This window comes from Osmerus eperlanus, chromosome 6, assembly GCF_963692335.1.
Source record: "Osmerus eperlanus chromosome 6, fOsmEpe2.1, whole genome shotgun sequence".
NCBI lineage: Eukaryota > Metazoa > Chordata > Actinopteri > Osmeriformes > Osmeridae > Osmerus > Osmerus eperlanus.
Genome location: NC_085023.1, coordinates 20,309,017 through 20,317,847, shown reverse-complemented (window position 1 = coordinate 20,317,847; position 8,831 = coordinate 20,309,017).

Below are 8,831 nucleotides of genomic sequence, written 5' to 3'. Positions count from 1 at the left end.
AGGGACCTCGGTTCATTTCTCCACCAGATCCACTTCACACGTTAAACTTGTGGTAATGGAGGTTATCCTGACCAGCTCAGGTTTCTCTCTTGTGTACTCTTCAGTTTCCAGACTCCACTCCCTAGTCTGTAATATCCTGTCCTGTAGTAACACATAATATACTATACTGTATCTCCCAGAAGTCTAAGCCTACTGAAACGGTTTTAGACTTATGTGCTCAAGGGTTCGTGGCTCCCTGTTTGAATAGAAAAAAATACTGGCTCTCATGGGGGGCCCCAACTAGCCTTCCCAGTAGCAGGGGAACCATCCCTCTAAATGAATTTCCTCACTTTCTTTTCCTGCTTCTCCTTCCATTTGATCTCCCCTTGAAGCATTTTATGGGAGCTGTGAGAGTTTTTCTTCAGCTGCCTAAACCACTGTCAAAACACGGGTTGTCTCTCTCTCTCTGATCGGTGGTGACTGTTGACATGAATTGTAAGACAAATAAACACACAATTAGACAAACAGAAGTGTGGAACAAAATGTGCCGTGTGACAACACAGCCCACTTCACAGTCTGAAAGTCAACATGTGTGATTAACCTACGGAAATATAAATATCTTTAATAGGGGAATTACTCTAAATATTTACCTCAGGTTTCACGTTTTTTTAGGTGATACAGGATTTCAGATTCAGGATGTAAGACAAAACTCTGGCACGTTACAGCTCTTGGAAATGGGCCAGTCATTGAGTCGATTGTTTTGGCAGGTGAACAGTAAAACAGCAGGCTGCTAGTCTGGGTCTGTCTACCAGCTATTAGGCCTACAGGCTTTGTTCGATGAGTTTGCAAAACAAACAGCCGCCCCAAGTTATTAGGTGAGACAGCATGCCACTATTACTACTCTGACTCTCTCTCCATCTCTGTCTCTCTCTCTGTCTCTCTCTCCATATCTCTGATCCTTGGTAGAGAACATGCCTTATTTTGCCTCTGTCAGCAAAAAAACACCAGCCTGTTTTCCAAGGTGGCTGTTCTGAGGCGTATGTGGTGTGTTTGTTTGGATTCACCTGAACGGCCCCCTGCATGGGGGCCCCAGAACGCTGAGTGTGTGTGTGTGTCACAAAACAAACAGAGAAAAAGAAAGATGGAGGAGCCGGATATTGAGACAAGAGAAACCAACTGTGGCTTTTTTTCTGACGCAAGTTTCTCTTCCCTTGGTTTGTCCAGCTGCTCCTCTCAGATCAAGGAGAGAGAGAGAGAGAGAGAGAGAGAGAGAGAGGATCAGAGTGTCTCTGTACAGCCCCCTTCTCGTGGGATGGTGCAGTTCAGTTGGAGAAAGTTGAGAGTTGAGAAGTTGACGACTGATCACATCGGGCCGTCAGTGTGGTGAACGTGGAGAGGCTCATGGGTGTCGAGTTACAGCTGACCATCTGTGAACCAGGGAGACTCCCTCATCCTCTCTCCAAAACTCACCCCTGGAGCACGGCCGACTAACACTGTAGTCTACACTAAGGAGCCTGTTCTGATTAGGGTTAGGTTAGGGTTAGGGTTAGGGTTAGGGTTAGGTGTAGGGTTAGGGTTAGGTTTGAGGTCTGAATATCCCCCGAGCCCAGTAGTTCAGTACTTCGACCCACTTAGGCTCAGGACTGAGGCACTCGCTATGCCAATGCTGAGTCATCCACCACATCCGAACAGGGGCTAGGCCCCACCAGGAACCCCGAAGGGAACCCAGGCCGGGTTACCCCTGATGAGCTCGACACAGGGTGAGTGAGGAGCACTCAGAGTGATAGTAACATATAAATATACAATAAGAAACAATGCATAATCTATAAGTATAGGTCGAGCACATGGATAGCCGTCTCCGAATCCACTAGACATGTTCTGGTAGCAGGGTCAATGCGGAAGCGTGCTCAGAGTCCGAAAAGCCCCTCGGCACGGATTCAAAGGTACCGCAGCCGATAGTTGTGATGAGAAAACCAGAGTGTGGGGGGTTCTAATATGTAAAAACCGAAGGTCTATTCTAGTTCCTCGATTAGCAGGGAGGGTCTTTGATGACAGGCGCAAAGTCAACAGGTGGCAAAAACAATGAGTCTCCTCTTCTCTCTTCTATAACTTGTGTTGGTTATTGTTAGTCCACTGGATTCTCATCAGAGTCCCGACCCAGAGAGGGTCGTGGTAAACATCATCAGAGTATTAAAAGATTGTGAGTATTCTTCGTAATAGTTAGGGTTAGGGTTAGGGTTAGGGTCAGGGTTAGGGTTAGGGCTAGGGTCAGGTTTATCATTCGAAAAGGATATAATAATGATACATAACAGGCGCAAATTCGCAATGGCAGCGACCACGTGTTCACATGCAATGTTTGTGGACCGACCGACAGAGCTAGCTATACATCTGCTAGTAGCACTTAAAAATACACGTGTGTGTGTGTATAAGTGTGTAAATGACCTTCCCAGCCCCAGTGCTAGGGGTGCTGATGTGATCGTGGACCCTGGTGAGAGACAACCCAATGCTGGGTGTCTGACCATCCCCCCTTCCTGTCTGGTGTCCAGGGTCAGGGGTCTTCCAGAACAGCACAGGGTGATGACAGCTGCCCATGAGGAGCTATTAACCAGTGCACTGCTGTTACACTTAAGAGACTGTTAACCTTTAAGAAACACACACACGCAGACACACTCTTGTACACAGACACACCTGTGGCTGTTTGGGACACAAGGCTTGCCTTTCAAGAACCTGGAGAGAGGAAAAAGGCCCTTTTTTGGGCACAACAAACTTTTTCCCGCACAAAGCTTTTGAAACACACTGTCCTGCAGCATATATTGAGCCGCAGGTCAGCTGTTCAATACCTCGGTGACATCGTGTTTGCACAGAGGGAGCAGCAAATACAAAGGAAGCTGCCACCTCTGGTCTTAACCCTCCATTATTTGCCAGCCAGACGGAGACATCAGAGTAAACAGACCACGCCTCGAGAGCTTGTCTTGATGCTGTTCATCTGCTGCCAGTACAGTACAGGGATGGGCCAGGCAGACAGGACAAGGGCCTGCATGGTAAATACTGGTGCTTCTCAGTCGCCTCAACTGATGGAACAAGGGGTTGAAGAGAGATGTCTGTGTACTGCTTGAGCAAACATGCCGTTTCGGGTTGCTGAAATAAACTTTAAACGACTTACCAATTAAACACATGCACACACGGAACACACACACCCACAGACTCCCTGGTTGCTCCCAACACCAACACCCCTCCAGGACACCTCCTACTAGGACCCCAACGACCTTTCCCCCCCTGGTCACACTCCCCCCCCCCACCCCCACTGGATCTGCACGTCACCATGGGAGCCACACTAAGCCTGTTTAGCCACACAGGCCTCCGGTGGGTTATTTCTGGTGCTGCGGCACTCGAGAAGGACAAGGGACGGGCAACAAAGGCAGGAATGCGGTTCCTGTTGTGGTGCTGGGAGGTCAGGGAAAAGCCGGGCGATGGAGGGGTGATTGGCCTGCCTGTTTGGTGGCCCCTGGGTGACTGAGTCACAGGCTTAAGTGATGGTTCTTTAGGTGTGAATGTGTGTGTGTGTGTGTGTGAAGGTGTGAGAGGTTAGATGGTGATATCCAACATGAATGAAACCTCAGGTAGTTGGGACAGGACACCTGGGAGAGCTCTCCAACAGAACGGCCCTGGATGACGTCTTCTGATAGGGTGTTCCAGACGGAATATTCAGATGAGGAAAAGTAACACTAAATAGATAGGGCTGTTCAAGTTGGCTTTTTCCATTGCCGTTCTGAAGCTTCACTTCCAGGGATTGTCCCCCGAGCAAAGACCAGCCTTCCTTGACGTGAATGAGTTGAAGGACAGTGACCTGGCTGGAACGAGAAAGTCCTCAGAGAAGGGGGCGGGGCGATGGTCTGGCATAGGTCTACATGCACAAGAGTAGCTCAGTGGTTAGAGCATTTGAACATCATTTGTAGATCAAGTGGTCACAGGTTCAAATCCCCTCCTGTACATCGCTTTGAATTAAAGAGTATCACATTATTGTTACTTCCTTCCCAGGATATAGAAACAGAAATGAACACTTGTATCACTTAAAAACTTTGGCTGTGTACGGGGGTGTTATAGGTGTGTGTGTGTGGGTGAGAGAGTTTATGTGTGTGTGTGTGAGAGTGTATGTGTGTGTCTGGATTTGAATACAGTGTTTATAATTTGGGCTCTGCCTTTGGCAATCTATCATAGAGAACTCCCAGAGCTGTTGGAACAGGATCTTGTTCTCATATCTGTGGCTGTGTGTTTGTGTCTGCTGGTACACTGTGTGTGACTGTGTGTATGTGTCTGCTGGTACACTGTGTGTGACTGTGTGTATGTGTCTGCTGGTACACTGTGTGTGACTGTGTGTTTGTGTCTGCTGGTACACTGTGTGTGACTGTGTGTATGTGTCTTCTGGTAGACATTGTCAGGTACACTGTGTGTGACTGTGTGTTTGTGTCTGCTGGTACACTGTGTGTGACTGTGTGTTTGTGTCTGCTGGTACACTGTGTGTGACTGTGTGTATGTGTCTTCTGGTAGACATTGTCAGGTACACTGTGTGTGACTGTGTGTTTGTGTCTGCTGGTACACTGTGTGTGACTGTGTGTATGTGTCTGCTGGTACACTGTGTGTGACTGTGTGTTTGTGTTTGTGTCTGCTGTTGTGTCCTCCAGGTACACTGTGTCTGCAGCTCTGTGTGTGTGTGTGTGTGTGTGTGTGTGATGTTACGCCACATACCTTTCAGAAATGTCTGCATATCTTGAAGAACATACTGTCATGTCATAATACACCATTGATGCTATTCAGTTGGTGGTTAGGGACGGTTTATTGACTCGGGAAGAGAACTGAGGCCAAGGTTGCACATCGAACAATGGTGCCAGACAGCTTTACAAACTGTGCTTTTTAGTTTGCTCTGAGAGAAAAATCTGCTGCTGTTTACCCAGTGAGAGAATCAATGTATCTACCATGGAACTCTTATTGTGAAGCTTTAATGTCTTCTGCGAACCCACACGAACATTCATCAGTCCATGTCTGTCTGCAAACTGCAATCAGCGTCCAAACAGGAAGTATTGGGCCTTTTACCCATAGGTATATATAAAGGGTAGATGTCTCGTCCGCGTTGCTGGAAAACGGAGTCGAACGTCCGCACATGGCGGCCATCTTGCTACAGTCAACTCGTTCACCCATAACATTGTGATGGTGCTACATGTACTTTTTAAATGACCATAACTTGCTCAATTTTCAACCGATTTTGAAACGGTTTGGTTTGTTATCAACGTCAGAGATGTGGTTATGCCACTGCATACTTCTATTCTATTATTTTTTTTATAACATAATTATTCATAAGTATGCAGTGGCATAACCACATCTCTGACGTTGATAACAAACCAAACCGTTTCAAAATCGGTTGAAAATTGAGCAAGTTATGGTCATTTAAAAAGTACATGTAGCACCAACACAATGTTATGGGTGAGCGAGTTGACTGTAGCAAGATGGCCGCCATGTGCGGATGTTCTAGACTCCGCCGTAAGACATCTTGTCTTTATATATATCTATGCTTTTACCCCCGACATGGGTCAGAGAAGAGCTGATCTCCACACCGATTCCCATGTGGCTTTACCTTCTCCTCCCCTTCTCTTTCCTATTCCTCCTCTTTCCCAGACTCTCATCATGTTGCACATGATGTTTAGTTCATACAAATACCATAGAGATTGACAGTTCAATCAAGTCGCTGTTCTTTATAGTGGCAAAACCGAAAACATAACATTGCCTCACCGGTTGTAAAAAGTGTGGTGAGCAAATGCTGTTGAGGTGTAATTTTCAGACCTGTAAAATCCAATCAATCACTAATTAAAATGTTATTAACTTGGCTCAGAATGCGGATAAGTGATTTCAGAACAAAACACAGGTCACAATGTGTCATCTCTCACAGTGCAGGTCTGGTTTACTGGAATCATTTGGATCTCCTGCTGTAATCAATTCTCGGTTCCTCTACACACACAACATTGAGTTGTCTGTAAATAACTGTGACTGATAATAGTGCAGATGACACAGAAGAACGTTTTAAATCCCCTTTTATTGAGCAGTCTGTCTCTGACCCTGTCTCTGAGTGAGTTCTCTAGGCTGTGGTCTTACTGGGTGCATATTAAAATGCCTTCAGCAACAATAAAAAAAGACCTTGGCCACTGACTGCCTCCTCTTAAAATACATCTTCAACCAATCATTATGTAATAATCATATGGGATGTTTCATACCGACACTAGTGAAGGAATCTTCCTCACAGGGAGTTGTCTGATTTATGTATTATGATTTATTGCCCAGTAAAGTTACATGATGATGACATAATTGCACCAATCACTCTACAGAGTGCAGAGGCCGCTCCCTAACTCATTACAGTGAGAACAATCTTTCACTATGCTTATTATCCAAGTCTCTACTGAAGTTCATCAAGGAGAGTTTGACCCCAGTGACTCGAGACTGGCAACCAAAGTGCCTGTTATCCCAGAGAGCTCATAAAGGAACTGTGACTGGTCCCATTCTTGATGAGCGCTGTCACTGGTCACTTGACAATGATTAGCAAATCGTGAAAAAAACAAACAAACCTGGGAGTGTTGGGGAAGTCCACGATGAAGAGAACACATTCAGTTCCCTGCCAGACCATGTGACACATTCAGGCAGCCCAGGCTGTCGGCCCGCGGCGCCCTCCCAATCCCTGGGTCTGGGTGGTGACAACAGTGTGATTCACGGTCACACAGGAAGTGTGGTCAGCACCAGTGGTTTGTTTCCCTTCCACCTCAGGCATCATTAGTGCTCAGGACTTGATCCCGTATTTTATTTTAAAAAACTGGCGTGTTTCAGAAAGGTAATTACCCATGAGCCCTCAGGAGGTTCACAGTCTGGCTACATTATTTAGGAAATGCTACACCAATTAGCCCCACCTAGACAGAGCTACAAAAGAAAGACTTGTCAATTGGACTTTTTCATTGACAGCTTTGGCTGCTGTGTGTCTGTCTGTCTGTCTGTCTCTCTCTCTCTCTCTCTCTCTCTCTCTCTCTCTCTCTCTCTCTCTCTCTCTCTCTCTCTCTCTCTCTCTCTCTCAATCTGTGTGCTTGTGTACAGTGTACCTGCACATTTCCGTGTGTGTGTTGAGGAGTGACTAAGCGCCGAGAGACACACAAACCCCTAAATCTCCTATAGAAACATCACACAACTCAATTCCAACCATAACCCTCAACTCAAACAGTGCTGTGCCTGTCCTGAACCACAACAGGAAATCTCTGACATACACAGACAAAAAGTAATGAGAGTTGTGATGAGTTTCCAACACAATAGAAGCCCCCCCCCCCTCCCCCTCCTCGCTCCCCAGCAGCTGCTTGGAACTAACTCTTACTCAAATATTCCCCTCTCTGAACACAAGCAGAGCCGGAGGAGGAGGTGTAGATTAGCTTGTAGATTAGTCTGGAGCGTCAGAACAGCAGCTGGTTGGTGGGGACACAAAGTTCGGAGGCTCTGTGTGTTGAAATCGGTGTTGAGAGTGTGTCTGTCACCTGGAAAGGTCCTGGCAGTTAGCTTGACCTTCCCTAAACTGTGTAACGCCTCCTCAAATGGACCGTGGATACCTGAGAATGGTTAACAGAACAGCAGGTTAAAAGGTGAGAAAGACAGTGTAAAAAGGTAGAGGCAAGAAAACAAGGGAGAGAGAGAGAGAATTGGAGATTTTTTATTTAGCAACTTCAGTGATTTATCTTGCATTCTTTAGAGTAATTTAGCAAGACTTAAGTCTCTTTTTGAAAGGCCTTTTGGCCACCCTCGTTATAACCTTTATTAAGCAGTAGTCCTGCTGTGTTTTCATAACCAGTAATTATTTCACAACGTTGCACAATGTTTGGCTCACAGGAGCACACTGTGCTGGGAAAGACATCCAAACTAGCACCATCACAGCACACGGACGCACACAAACACTCATATGATCACGCAAGCTACCACTTGTATTTGCCATTCTGATTGAGTGTGTAGCACTGCATGGAAAGGATTGGTGTGCTGAGAAAAAACACGAAGGTTGTGGTATTAGTTTGGATGTGCCGTAAATAGACGTGGTTATGGTGCTTCCTAACCACACGATGGCGCCATTTCTTGTTTCTTCTGTGAAGCCTAAGCGGTTAGGGGGAAAAAACTAACACAAACTGATTAACGTTTTCTGAGATGGGTTTATTCACTTCTCATCTGTAATTTGAGCACGTGGCACGTGCTCTAGGTATTACAAAGTGTGTTATGATTATTTACCATTGACGCTCCCCCTAAATAGGGATGGAACCATTTAAACTAAATCACATACATATTTATGGAAGATATGTCACTATTTGATTATTTCAAAGCAAGTCAGTGGTCGATCCTAAATACACCCTATATGAATCATATAATATTTTAAAGAGAAAACAGTGGAGTAGTGTATTTAGTCTAGCAGCCGTTTACAGGTAGCCTACCGCTGTTTGTTGTCAGCCACACAGGTAGATGGCGATGTAATCAAGAGTCATGTGCTCTGTTGACTGAGTTTAAAAGACAAATGGACCTCAACTGGTTTGTCCACTGATCTTATCACTCAACAATGGGTCTTGTCTGATCATCACAGTTATCAGCAGACAGTCAGCAATATCAGAGAGTTCATACCGAAGTATGTATTTCAATGTGCGCGTCTGTTTGTTGATTACTGTAATAAGAAAAAACGAATGAAAACAAGAGTGAAAATGCAGGAAAACAAATCTATGTTCTCTAAAATAATCTGAGTTAATGACTCGTAAATTATAATGACGCAAAAAGTGTTTTGTGTGCAACGAATAGAGAGA